The sequence below is a fragment of the Somniosus microcephalus genome, chromosome 9 (genome assembly GCF_052327205.1).
Source record: "Somniosus microcephalus isolate GS21.2 chromosome 9, FLI_Smic_1.0, whole genome shotgun sequence".
Classification (NCBI taxonomy): Eukaryota; Metazoa; Chordata; class Chondrichthyes; order Squaliformes; family Somniosidae; genus Somniosus; species Somniosus microcephalus.
In genome coordinates, this window is record NC_140995.1 from 148,224,626 (window position 1) to 148,238,377 (window position 13,752).

Here is a 13,752-nt window from a genome sequence, read left to right on the forward strand (position 1 = left end):
CACAATCGGTCGGGGTCTGGTCCGATTTCCCCATTCTCCACCACGCTGCCTAGTATGCAGAGGCGCGTGGTGTTGTAAACGCACTTGTCCTCGTTGTAGGTGAGGTTGAGTTTTTGTGCGGTTTTCAGGAACCTCTCGAGGTTCGAGTCGTGATCCTGCTGGTTGTGACCGCAGGTGGTGACGTTGTCGAGGTAGGGGAAGGTTGCCTGCAAGTGGTGGTCATCGATCATGCGGTCCATCTCCCTCTGGAAGACCGAGACCCCATTCGTCACCCCAAAGGGGACTCTGAGGAATTGGTAGAGGCGTCCGTTCGCCTCGAAGGCAGTGTACGGGCGGTCCTCTGGTCTGATAGGGAGCTGGTGGTACGCTGACTTGAGGTCGATGGTGGAGAACACCCGGTATTGGGCGATTTGGTTCACCATTTCTGATATGCGGGGTAGCGGGTAGGCGTCTAGTTGGGTGTACCTGTTGATCGTTTGGCTATAGTCGATCACCATCCGTTTCTTCTCGCTACCCCTTACCACCACCACTTGGGCGCGCCACGGGCTATTGCTGCGTTCAATAATGCGCTCTTTCAGGAGCCTGTCTACCTCGGTCGCGATAAACCGCCTGTCCTCCCAGCTGTACCTCCTGCTTTTGGTCGCTATTGGCCGGCAGTTAGGGGTAAGGTTCGCGAATAGCGAAGGCGGCTTTACCTTCAGGGTAGCCAGACCGCACACTGTGAGGGGCGGCTGGGACCCACCGTAATTGAGCGTGATGCTTTGGTGGTAGCACTGGAAATCCAGGCCCAAGATCACGCTCGCACATAGATTCTTCATGATTAATACTTTAAAATTATCGTATACAGTTCCGTTAACGGACAATTGTACCGTGCAGTAACCCATAATGGTCGATGTCTGGGTTTTATCAGCCATAGAGATGGTACCCCGAGTAGGGACCACCTTTAGGGAGAGTTGTTGTACCAGTTCAGGGTGGATAAAACTCTCCGTGCTTCCACTGTCAATTAAACATTTAACCCTGCACCCGTTTACCTCGATGTCCACCATTGATTTGGATAGCGGGTGCGGCCTGGTCTGGTCCACTGTGACTGATGCCACTGTAGGGCCCTGATCGAGACAAGATGGCGTCCACGCTGTCTGCTCACAAGATGGCGGACCCCACGAGGTCGGGCAAGATGGCGTCCAAGATGGCCGCTCCCACGGCGCACACGCGACGGTGGCGGGTTTTCCGGCGGGGTTCCCTCTGCACACCTTCCCGAAGTGCCCCTTCTTACCGCACTTAAAGCAGGTGGTGCCTTTTACCGGGCACAGGTTTCTGGTGTGCTTCGGCTGCCCGCAGAAGTAGCAGTTGGGTCCCCGACGCATCGCGGCTGTCGTAGGGCTTCTGGGGGGAGAGCGGGGCCCCGACAGTGTCGGGCTGCCGGGCGGGGAAGATGCCTTCCAAGATGGCGGCGCCCTTGGTGCACACGTGGCGGCGTGGACGGCGCGGGCTGAAGAGTAGGCGTCCGAGTTTCTCTGGGCCACATCCAGGGATCGTGCTGTGTCCGCAGCCTGTTTCAGGTCCAATCCCGTTTTTTCCAGCAGTCTCTGCCGGATGTAAGTGGAGCTGAGGCCTGTGATAAAGGCATCGCGAACAAGCTCGTCAGTGTACACTGCGGCTTTTACATCTTGGCACTTGCAGTCTTTGCCAAGCATTTTCAGGGTGCCTAGGAACTCCTCCACCGATTCCCCAGGTCGCTGTGCGTGAGTAGCGAGCAGATGCCTAGCATACACCTCATTCGTAGGCTGCTGGTAATGCGCCTTTAAGATGTCGCAGGCGGCCGGGTACGTGTCAGCATCTTGGATGAGGGGGTAAACCCGGTGGCTTACCCAATTCCGCAGAATTCCGAGTTTCATACTCGCAGCGTCCGTAGCGTCTTTGACGGCTGCGGAATTGTCCAGGAAGAATTCCATACACATAAACCAGTGTCCGAAGCGTGCCGATGCATCCGAAGCATGCTGGTCCAAATCCAAACGTTCGGGTTTCAAGAGTTGATCCATTGTGTTGAAAATTAAGTCAATAAAATTGATGTGCCTCATAAATCCGAGACTCGCTGTTAGCGAAACAAAACAAGGCTTTTATTGACTTAGAAGGTAACACACAGAGGAGAATGTATCTTCCATCCAGAGGTCTGCCGTACTGGATGTGCTGCAGGCTGGGCCAGCTTACATAGGAGCCAGGTATGGGCGGAGCCCTACACACAGTACAATACAATGGAAATGAAACTGAAACCAACCACAGTCACAGGCAGAGAAATACTGATGAGTGATGAATGGAATATTTCATCACACTACGCTCTACCAGTACTTCGCCAAGAGACTCGCCATTTAAATCCATGTAAGGGCATGAAGTTGCAGTACTTATCCACTAGTTACCCATTAAACACACCAGAAAATGTTAGGTGTATTCAGGTGTACATGAAATGTTAACGCTGTAATAATTCTTAATTACTGCCAAACAACCTCTCTGGTACTGAAGATTTCATTTTACAAGTGTGGAGTCTTATTCCTTCAGAATTCAATTATTGTTGGAGATTTTTCTAAATTAAAAATTAAAATAATTTTTGTTTTACTTTTTCTTTCTGACTCTTATCTCACTGTCTTAATCATAATTTTCTTTCCCTCTCTTTATTTTGCTTTCTGTTCATTATTTTGCATTGAATTAAATATTCTAATTTATACTTCCTGGTTTATACTTCCTGGTTTAGACTCTGCAGGCTCGATTTTAATTCCCGAAGCAGGTTGGAGTTGGGTTGCGTGGTGGGCGGGTTCGGGAGCCGCTTCTAGCGGGATTAGCTGCAGATGCGTGATTTTTATCCAACGAGCTTGTTAATTTCAGGGAGGCGCGCTGGGTGGCCCAATGAGTGGGATCGGGTAGGCTGGCCGCCTCTAATGACATCATAATAGCAGCTGCTTTTAAAGCTGCCTTCCAGACGGGTCAGTTTGGGAGCGGCTAAACAGACACTCACAAAAATCGGCTGGGGGCGGGATGGAGGCGGGTTGGGTGTCTGAAGCCATATTTTCCGATTTTCCCAACAGACCCACCTCCAAACCCACCTCTTCAGGGTTATTAAAATCGAGCCCTGCGTGTCTCAGTGAGTATTCTTCAATTTGATTGCTCACACACACACTATATACCCCCTATAGAGAGCGCCACACTGGATCAGACACCCAATGACAGAAAGTTGCCAGCCAAAAGCTCACACAAAGTCTGTGGGCAGCAGTAAGTGTAGAGAATGGTGAGTGCCGTTCCTTCACTGCTGACCACAAAATCCAGGCTGATATCTTCCTGCTTTTTGATCATGACTAAGGATTTACATAAGAAGTTAAATGTGAGACAATGGTGTTACCAAAACCTTAAAGGCGCAGGACATGACTGACCTAGTATTCTAGTGCTTCAGAACTACCAAAATCAAAAATAATATTTTGACTTTATGGGCACTGTAATAGAACAGTTATTGGTTTGAGTCGCGCATCTGCATATTGTGATGTGAGGCTGGCAGATCCGTGTTATACTGCCAGCTGATGTCCAAGCAAAATTGATCCCTGCTCATGCATGCTTGCACGTATGGCAGAGTTATATTCAATGGCATTCAAATGCTGGTTAAATTTGAATGTTAAAATTGTGCTGATGATCCCATCTCTGTTAACATTAACAAGATTTTCAAAATGAAAAATGATGCTGCAGTCTACCAGCTACCTAAATTATATGTGGGAAAGGTTCACTCCTGAATGATACTGTTCAACTTGTATTGAGGCAAAGCAGAAACTGTTCTGCATTGATGCAGGCTGTGTCATCTAAAAAAACTATATGAGGTTGTCTTCATATTCCACCACCTTCGATGCAAAAGCCAATATTAATATGGTTTCTTTGCTAATATTGAATCTGTCTAAAACTTTGAAATTACACAGTGGGGGATTAGTTTACTGTCGCTTAACATATTTCATATAAAACTTCTTCCCTTCACTATTTTAATTGAGGTATTAATCCAAGTCATGGCCTCTGTTAAAATATTGGAGGAAAGGATTTCATATGCGAGAATCCCTGGTATAATTTCAAGGTCTCCCTTTCTAATAGAGCTCCGCATGACGCACATTTCGGGGTCTGTTGTTTTATTAATGTAATTTATTACAAAGGAACTATAACCTACTTAAATCTAAGATTAAATATAAAATTTGATTCATTCCAATAGTTTATTCCCACAGTATTCTGCAAGTGTTCTGACTGTCAGCAGCTGTATCATACCTATATCTAGCTTGTGGCATTAACTGTGTATAGCTTTTAGAATTAAAAATTTAGAGAAAGAACCCACACTTTAAAATAAAGTATAGTCAAAAGATTAACTTCAACAAAAGAACAATGTGCCAAACCCAAAAAAAATTGAAAGAAGCTCAGCTTTCAACAAAAACAATGTTATTTTCTTCTGAATATTAAATATGTCTAATGTGCATGACTGTATTATTGCACAAAAAATTGTTGTTTCCTACGGAAAAGCTCTGTATTAATGCATTTGCATAACATTTGTCTTGTTTGTTTTTTCATTGTTTTATGCAACAGTTAGTCACTTCAGAACCACACTTTTAGGACAATTAAAAATATGACATTGAATCAGATTTTAAGGTGTCATCATTACATAAAACTTGAGCATTGCTTTAAGTGAGGTGCAAAGTGAGATGATGATGCTTCACTTAGCAACCAGAATTGGCCAGTGTGAAGATTACAAAAAGGGAAGCTAGCATTTTTGTTACTTTTTTGTCCAGCTAATATACATATCCAAATGCAGTCATGTGTGAGGCTTGGTGAGCATTAACAGACTATTTGACTTCTGCAGAATCACAGCTGAACCTAATCTTGACTTTAGCTAACTCCCAAAGCCGTACATGTCCATCAGAGGACAATAGATAGGGATTAGGAATGGAACTCTGACCAATTTCACCCCCTATCCAGGAACGCTGAGACGAGATATAGCATTCTTACCATCTTCTTGGCTGAGATTTATTTTATTTGTTCTTGGGATGTGGGCAACGCTGGCAAAGCCACATTTATTGCACCGAGAAGATGGTGGTAGGCCTTCTCCTTGAGGTGCTGCAGTCCTTGTGGCGATGGTGCTCCCACAATGGTGTTAGGTAGGAAATTCCAGGATATTGACCCAGTGATGACGAAGAAACAGTGATGTGACTTGAAATTTGAGTTTTATTCTTCCCTAGTAGAGATACTTATGATGGTAGCTTTTCCTATTCGGTCCTTGCTCCTGCACTGGATAAGAGCAGCACACCCAAAGGAGCACCAAAATCCCCCATTTGGGTTATTAACATGGCCCGAGGGCAACCAGCGCCAGCCTAGCACAGTCTAGCACCGGCAGCTGCGGCAGGAAAAGGAGGTGCAGTTGTCGCCCTCTCAGGACATCAGTAGCCAAAAAGCCTGAACATCTTGGGAGAGGTGTTGAAATTATTTTTTTAAAAGGGCCACCTTAAAGTCTATGGCCTAACACCAAGACCCCCACAGACTGCTCAGACAGTGAAGGCCTGGGGAGCAGGCCACTGCAACATGAGTTTTGGTCGCCCTTGCACTGGGGCACCTAGTGAGTGGATCTCAGTCTCTACCTCTTTTCCAGGACTTGTGCCTAGGGAAATGGGCTCTGTATAATTTGAGAGAGATTGAGTTAAATTTTCTTCCCTAGAGATAAATAATTGGGCTGATGAAGCAAAAATTGCACATAGGCAAGTGAATGCCCATCAGTAAAATCTGTGTACTTAATCAACATGTGCTTTCAGCCCGTAAGCATTTAACCAGAATAGTTAACATCGAGTTAATGACAACATAATTAGGATCTTGAAATAGGATGAATGCTCTTATAGACCTATTGAAAAGTGAATTTGAAACAGTCCAGAGTGGGTGTGGATCCATTTCTCATACTTCAACCCAAATTGGAGAAGGAAATCAGGTGTGGTGAATGATGGGCCGGCCAAGCCTCGAACACCAGTTTTCTGCCACTGACGCAAGTTAAAATCAGTTCTCTGGTGAGGGGAATGATCTGCATCCACCAAAGGTATTGAAGGCATGGCATCCGGGGAGCAACCTTCAAACTATTTCTGAGCATAGGGTAGAACGTGCATCTGTTACCAGATTTCCTGCAGGCCATGCTCTCGGGTGCACCAGTCAAGCCAGAGAATCTGCAGCAATAGACCAGATGGCACATCACAGAATCACAGAATCTACAGTGCAGATAGAGGCCATTTCGGCCCATCGAGCCTGCACCGACACATATCCCACCCTATCCCTGTAACCCCATGTATTTAATCCCCTAACACTAAGGGTCAATTTATCATAGCCAAATCAACCTAACCTGCACATCAACCAAACAAGAAAGCTGTTGGGATTTTGGCACCCTCATTACTGTTCCAGAACCCGCTATAGCAGGGCATTTTACCATTTTACCAGGCCATTGGAAATGTCCTTAGCAGTGTGCAGGTTGGTAATGCTCTGATACATAGTGGCATGACAACATTGTGCATAATTATGCAATTTGATTTGGAGTAGCTAGCAGAGCTGATTGGTTCTCTAGCCAATCTGCTCACAACACTGATACAAAATTGGCAACTCAGCCCCTCACAGCTCCATGATGTTGTTATTCAAAGCTACCTCACATCTTCTGGGACTGATTCAAAATACAGGATTTTGGAAGGATTCTTTGATTGGTGAGTTGTCCCTAAGTTTGACAGCCGGTGCTCTATAAAATTTGTTAAAAGAACAAAGGCACACATTTATAGAATGTAGCTTATGTAAAATAGATATATAATTATGAAACTATTCTTTTTCATTTATCACCGTTGCTTGTTGGACAGATTTTTCCAGGAATAAATAAAAAATAGTACTGCACTGCAAGGGGAAATGAAAGCTACATAGTTAAAAAAGAAAATTAAATTACCAAAAAAATTAATAATGAAAACCAGTGCAAAAAATTTTGGCCAAAGAGTGAAAACAGGCGCTAAATGGGTGCTATGCTAAAAAGACACACCTGTTTGAAAGTCTGGATTTAGCGCACAATTTTGGTCCAATTTGCTGATTACCATAATATGAATTTGCCTGCAGCTGCTAAACCAGAAACCTGCAGGTTAGATGCAATTTCCGTGGAACAGTATATGTGGGCTCCTCACACCCACTTCCACTGAAGGTGTGGAGTGCTCTGGCTGGCACACAGCTGCGCATTGCAGGATGGCACATGGACTGAGGGAGAGGGCGCACAGGTTCTCGGACATGTCACTGGAGGTCCTGGTGGAGGAACAAATCAACCTAAATTTCAAATCTCAGAATCTCCTCTGTGCCTCAATTCCCAGGTGCAGAGGAAAGAAATAGGGGCAGAGACCCAAAGTGCCAGGCATTTGTAAGGCTCGCAAAATTATCCAAATTCCCCCAAAGTAAGAAAAGAAGAAGTATTAGACTGTTTGAAATAATATTGGGCCAAAGGGGACCAAAAATCAAAACCCCAGGAAGATTTGGCTAGTTTAAAAGGCATGTTCAGGCCTGTGGAAAAAAACTGCGACAAAAGGAGGTGGGATGGGCCCCCAAAACACAGACAGTTTGAGTATTGGAAAGGCCAGATTGTCTGGGAATGTTCTGAGCCATCCCAGCCATTCTACATAAAGACAATAAGCCCACAGAAAAGACTGTTCCTGCCGAAACCCACAGGGCCATTAAGAACATGAATAATACAATACATGCCAACAGTCAACAAAAGAGAACCTGGCCCCAGCAGGAAAAGGACAATCAACAACAGTTTAAAACCAATCACAAAGATTTTCAAAACACTTTACACATTTTAATCTGATTTCAAGGCAATCCCGAAACCAGTTAAAAGCCAATTAAAAATAGATGGGATCATCCCCGAAACTTGATGAGAATTGAAACATATTAAAAATAACGAGCCTGCCAAAATTAGCAAAGGACCAGAGATTTGGCAGCCAGATAAGCCAGGCCTCAAAACAGTATAATTGAGGCCTGCTTGTTCAGTGAAACAGACAGCACAGTACAGACATTGTGTTGGAGATCAGTTGAGAACATCCAGGAGAGATCAAGGTCACCACTGCGTTCGAAAGACAGTACAGTTCAATCGGAGACTTGAAGAAAGAAGAACAAAACAGAAGGAAAAGGGAAATTACGGCAACCAAAGGCCTCAAGAAACCAACAGCTAACAGTATTGCCCCCAACCAGGTAATATTGGGCCACTGCGACCAACAAGAAGCCAACCACCGAGAAGTCGAAAATTCACAAATCTGTTTCCACTCTACAAGCTAGCCTGACTTACCACTGGGTAAGATTTGACACAAGAGACTCTAAAAACTATACCTAACCAAAGGAAATTGGGTACGTACCCGATAAATCCAACTACGCATCTAACCGCATCAGCGGACAGGTGAAGACTGAAAACCCAACGCAGGTGCAGTCTTCCACCACGTCTGGGGTACGGCAGGCCCCAACCGCCACAACTAAAGAGAACCCCGAAATCGCGAACCTCTACAATCTGTCAAGAAAGTCGTTTGGTGAGCATTTCCTGGTCCTCTGGAATTCAACCTAGTTAGGATAGTGGGGTTGGGAGGGTAAGGTATTTTTGTCCATTGTAATTCTCCCTCACATATTCTGAAATGTTCCCCCTTTTTAGAGTATAAGATTTATTGTATTGTATATTTTCCTGTCTCAAAATAAAAATCTCAATTCTTTTGACCAAGTCTGTTGCAATTTCATTACAACCCCCAAATAAGTCCAAAGTCTAGAATCAAGGGAGTGGGAGTGATTCAAACCACTCAGGGAGTCAGAGGTGAAGCTGACCCACACACCACCCCTTACACATCCAACCCTTTAGCATTGCCTCAGGTTTTCCAGTGGTGTCACCTCTGCACCTACAAGAGGCTGTAATAATGCTGGGTTTTGAAATCCTGACAATTATATGCTAAGGACCCAGATAAATCCTTAACACCCTCGCTCAGTTCCTCACGAGGATCCATCTGAGAGCAATAGGCAGCAAGGCGAACGAGGCCTAAAAAGGGAACTGGCTTTATTTCCAACAGGGATCCATTGGTTCTTTGGGGCTGGAGACCTTCTGTCCGTTTTGTTCTGGTTTTCCATCCCCAATACTGGGCACAAGCCCCTGCAGTTGGCAGGCCTGCACTGGGGCCAAGTCAAGGCCATGGTAATAGTCCAAATATTCAATCCAGGCAGGTTTAGATCAGGGAAGGGAGTAGCACACTTCAGGTGAAGCATCTGACTTCTGCCCCAGTGGAGAGGGGAGAGGAATATTGGGGTCATTGTTTTCAACAAAAAAACTGAAGGGCACAGTGTCCATTTTAACATAAAATCAACTACGCTTCTAAAATCTGACACTACTGTAATGTATTATCACATGGTTTATCACATGGTTTAGTATGAGCATGCTCAGTTTGTTCTGGCCTATTAAAGCAAGCACACGAACTAGCAACTCGTGTGTCTGTCCTTCATTTGTTCTACCCACATATATTACATTTTTGGCGACAAGGATGTATGTATACACAGCAACAGCGGTGTTGATTCTCACAGGTACACAGGTAGCATGCAGAGTCACTGTTCAACGGGATTGGGACAATCATGGCCACGCCTACGGGATTCATCGGAAGCCTCAGCATTATGACTGAGCTCGCGAACCATTCAGTTCTTACATTGAGCAGATGGAGATGTTTTTTAATGCCAATAATATTATTAAGACTGAAAACACGGATGAGAATGTTCAAGCTCAAAATAAAGTAATTCGTGAACATAAGAAAGCAATTTTTCTAACGGACAAGGGGCCAGATATCTACAAAATGCTGATAAACCTACTCGCGCCAGGGAAAGCGAAGGATGTGTCATTTGAAGACATTGTCGAGAAACTCGAGGACCATTTTGAACCCAAAGCCGATAGAAATAGCAGAGAGCTGTAAGTTTGGTACCCGAAACCAAAAACAAAATGGAACCATCAATGAGTACATTGTAGTTCTTAAAAACCTGCCTTTGCATTGTAACTTCGGCACATTTTTGGATTGTGCGTTGCGAGGTAAATTTGTGTGTGGACTGGTGGATGAGCGCACACAATCCAAGTTACTGAACACGCCAAACCTAACATTTGACTTAGCATGAAAAATTGCCCTATCTATGGAGATGGCGTCTAAGAATGCTGGGAGCTCTGTCCAACTCAAGTGACTAGTGCAGCTGAGGTCTACAGTCACAAAGCCACCGCCAAAACTAAAGCTGTGAGACCGAGTTAAAAGCATGTCGGTGAGAGCAGTTCAGTGAATTGTTATCGCTGCAATAGAAATCACTCACCACGGTCCTGCTAAAACAGAAATGCAAAGTGTTTTTACTGCCAGAAGCCAGGCCATATTTCAACAGTTTGCAGAGCTAGATCTAAAGCAGGAAGTAAGAACCATTCTAGTGGCAAAGCAAAGCAGCGACAACAAAAGGAAGGAATTTACAATATTGAAGTGAACACACTTGATGTTGAAGAATTACAGTATCTATGCCACTAGCGGCAACAATAACAGTCATGAGAAATACTTCCGTACAACATTTTTGATCAATGACCAATATATTGATATGTGTATCGACATGGCGACAGACTGCTCTATCATGCGTAAGGACAGAAATACCACTTACAAAGAGTACCGTGGAGTTAAAAACCTACTCCGGAGAAATCTAGAGACATGTGGACAAATGGAATGTGCAGTTCAACACAATGGCCAGTCTATTATTGTAGCGAGCTATAACAACAGCCCAACCCTCATGGGCAAAGATTGGTTGAGAAAGTTAAAACTAAACTGGAAAAACATCTTCAGTGTAGATGTTTAAAAGAAGTGACTCAACACAATGCTGAACAAATATAAAAGCATGTCCTCAGATAGTTATGAGAGCATCACTGGGTATGACACACGTATCTGCATGGGAACGGTAACATGGTGGTAATGTCAATGGGCTAGTAACCCAGAGGCCTGGAATAATGATCCAGAATTTGAATTCAGTTAGGTAAATAAATCTGGAATAAAAAGCTAGGATCAGTAATGGTAACCATGAAACTATCGGATTGTTGTAAAAACCCATCTGGTTCACTAATGTCCTTTTAAAGAAGGAAATCTGCCATTCTTACCTGGTCTGGCCTATATGTGAGTCCAGACCCACAGCAATGTGGTTGATTCTTAACTGCCCTCTGAAATGGCCAAGCAAGCCACTCAGTTGTAACAAACCGCTACAAAACACAATAATAAGGATGGACACGGCAACAGCACACCCAGCTCAGTCGACCCTGCAAAGTCCTCCTCACCTGGGGACTTGTGGCAAAATTGGGAGAGCTGTGTCAAAATTGGGAGAGCTGTCCCACAGACTAGTCAAGCAAAAGGCTGACATAATCATACCTTTCAGCCAATGTCCCAAACTTCTCCATCACCCACCGGCAGGACAGACCCATCAGGGGTGGCGGCACAGTGGTATATAGTTGGGAAGGAGTGGCCCTGGGAGTCCTCAACATTGACTCCGGACCCCATGAAGTAGCAACGGCACAGAATGTACTCTGGGTGGGGGATTTCAATGTCCATCAGCAAGAGTGGCTCGGTAGCACCACTACTGACCGAGCTGGCCGAGTCCTGAAGGACGTAACTGCCAGCCTGGGCCTGCGACAAGTGGTGGGAGAACCAACATGAGGGAAAAACCTACTTGGCCTCATCCTCACCAATCTACCTGTCGCAGATACATCTGTCCATGACAGTATTGGTAGCCGTGACCATCGTACAGTCATTGTGGAGTCGAAGCCCTGTCTTCATACTGAGGACAACCTCAGTGTTGTGTGGCACTACCACCATGCTAAATGGGATAGTTTCAGAACAGATCAAGCAGTTCAAAACCTGGGCATCCATGAGGCACTGTGGGCCATCAGCAGCAGCAGAATTGTGTTCCACCACAATCTGTAACCTCATGGCCATGACCATCAAGCCAGGGGACCAACCCTGGTTCAATAAGGAATGTAAAGGCGCATGCCAGGAGCAGCACCAGACGTACCTAAAAACAAGGTGCCAACCTGGGGAAGCTGCAACACAGGATTACATGCAAGCTAAAAAGCAGAAGCAGCATGCTATAGACAGGGCTAAGTGATCCCACAATCAATGGATCAGATCAAAGCTCTGCAGTCCTGCCACATCCAGTCGTGAATGGTAGTGGACCATTAAACAACTAACGAGAGGAGGAGGCTCCATGAATCTCCCCATCCTCAATCATGGTGGAGCCCAGCACGTGAGTGCAAAAGACAAGGCTGAAGCGTTTGCAACCATCTTCAGCCAGAAGTGTCGAGTGGATGATCCATATTGGCCTACTCCTGAGGTCCCAATCATCACAGAAGCCAAAATCAGCTAATTCAATTCACTCCACATGATATCAAGAAATGGCTGAGCACACTGGATACTACAAAGGCTATGGGCCCCGAAAACATCACGGTTGTCACTCCAGAACTAGCAGCGCCTCTAGCCAAGCTATTCCAGTACAGCTACAACACTGACATCTATCCGACAATGTAGAAAACTTTCCAGGTATGTCCACAAAAAGCAGGAGAAATCTAATCCAGCCAATTACTGCCCCATCAGTCTACTCTCAATCATCAGCAAAGTGATTGAAGATGTCATTGACAGTGCTATCAAGCAGCACTTACTCATCAATAACCTGCTCACTGATGCCCAGTTTGGGTTCCACCAAGACCACTCGGCTCCCAACCTCATTACAGCCTTGGTCCAAACATGGACGAAGGAGCTGAATTCCAGAGGTGAGGTGAGAGTGACCGCCCTAGACATCAAGGCAGCATTTGACCGAGCGTGGCATGAAGGAGCCCCCACACATGTTCGCTGATGACTGCACAGTGTTCAGCGCTATTCACAACTCCTCAGATAATGAAGCAGTCCATGCCCACATGCAACAAGACCTGGATGATGTTCAGGCATGGGCTGATAAGTGACAGGTAACATTCGCACCACAGAAGTGCCAGGCAATGACTATCTCCAACAAGCGAGAGTCTAACCACTGCCCTTTGACATTCAAGGGCATTACTGTAGTGTATGTAACTGTTCTACCTTTAAGAGAACTATTGTATGTAACCGTCCCCCTTTAAGAGAACTATTTTAGGTGTGGCACTATTTGATCTTGGCTGCTGTATACTGTAATACCGACGGTGACCACACCGGTATATAAGTGCTGTGTCAGGATTTATTGGGCAGATTTGCCCTGACCTTCGAATAGTAAAGTCCTGTTAAAGTTACTCTTGTAGTCTGTGTATTAATTCGTCATAATACCCACAGACTTTACAGTGGCGACGAGTTCGATCTTACCCTGCGGCAACAATACTTCCGAAGCAGTTAACAAGCATCGAGAAGAGGCACCCGCCCTCGTCGTTCTGCTGAGAGAAAACTCGAGTCTGCAGAGCAAGGAAGAAGGAAGAATTCAGACACGAAGCCTTCCATCAGCAACAGGCACTGATTGTCCCTTCTGCCACGGTGGTGAGTGAGCCGATCAGCACGAGAAGCAAGTCGGCCACGGTGACTGTGAGTAAAGGGAAAATAAAAAAATAAACGGAGGATAAGGGCGGTGAACTCGACCACGGTCGGGGGAAAGGAGCCGGACAGAAGTCGGGCCCAGAGGCGCTGAGACTGGGGCAGCGTGGAGCACGGAAGCCGC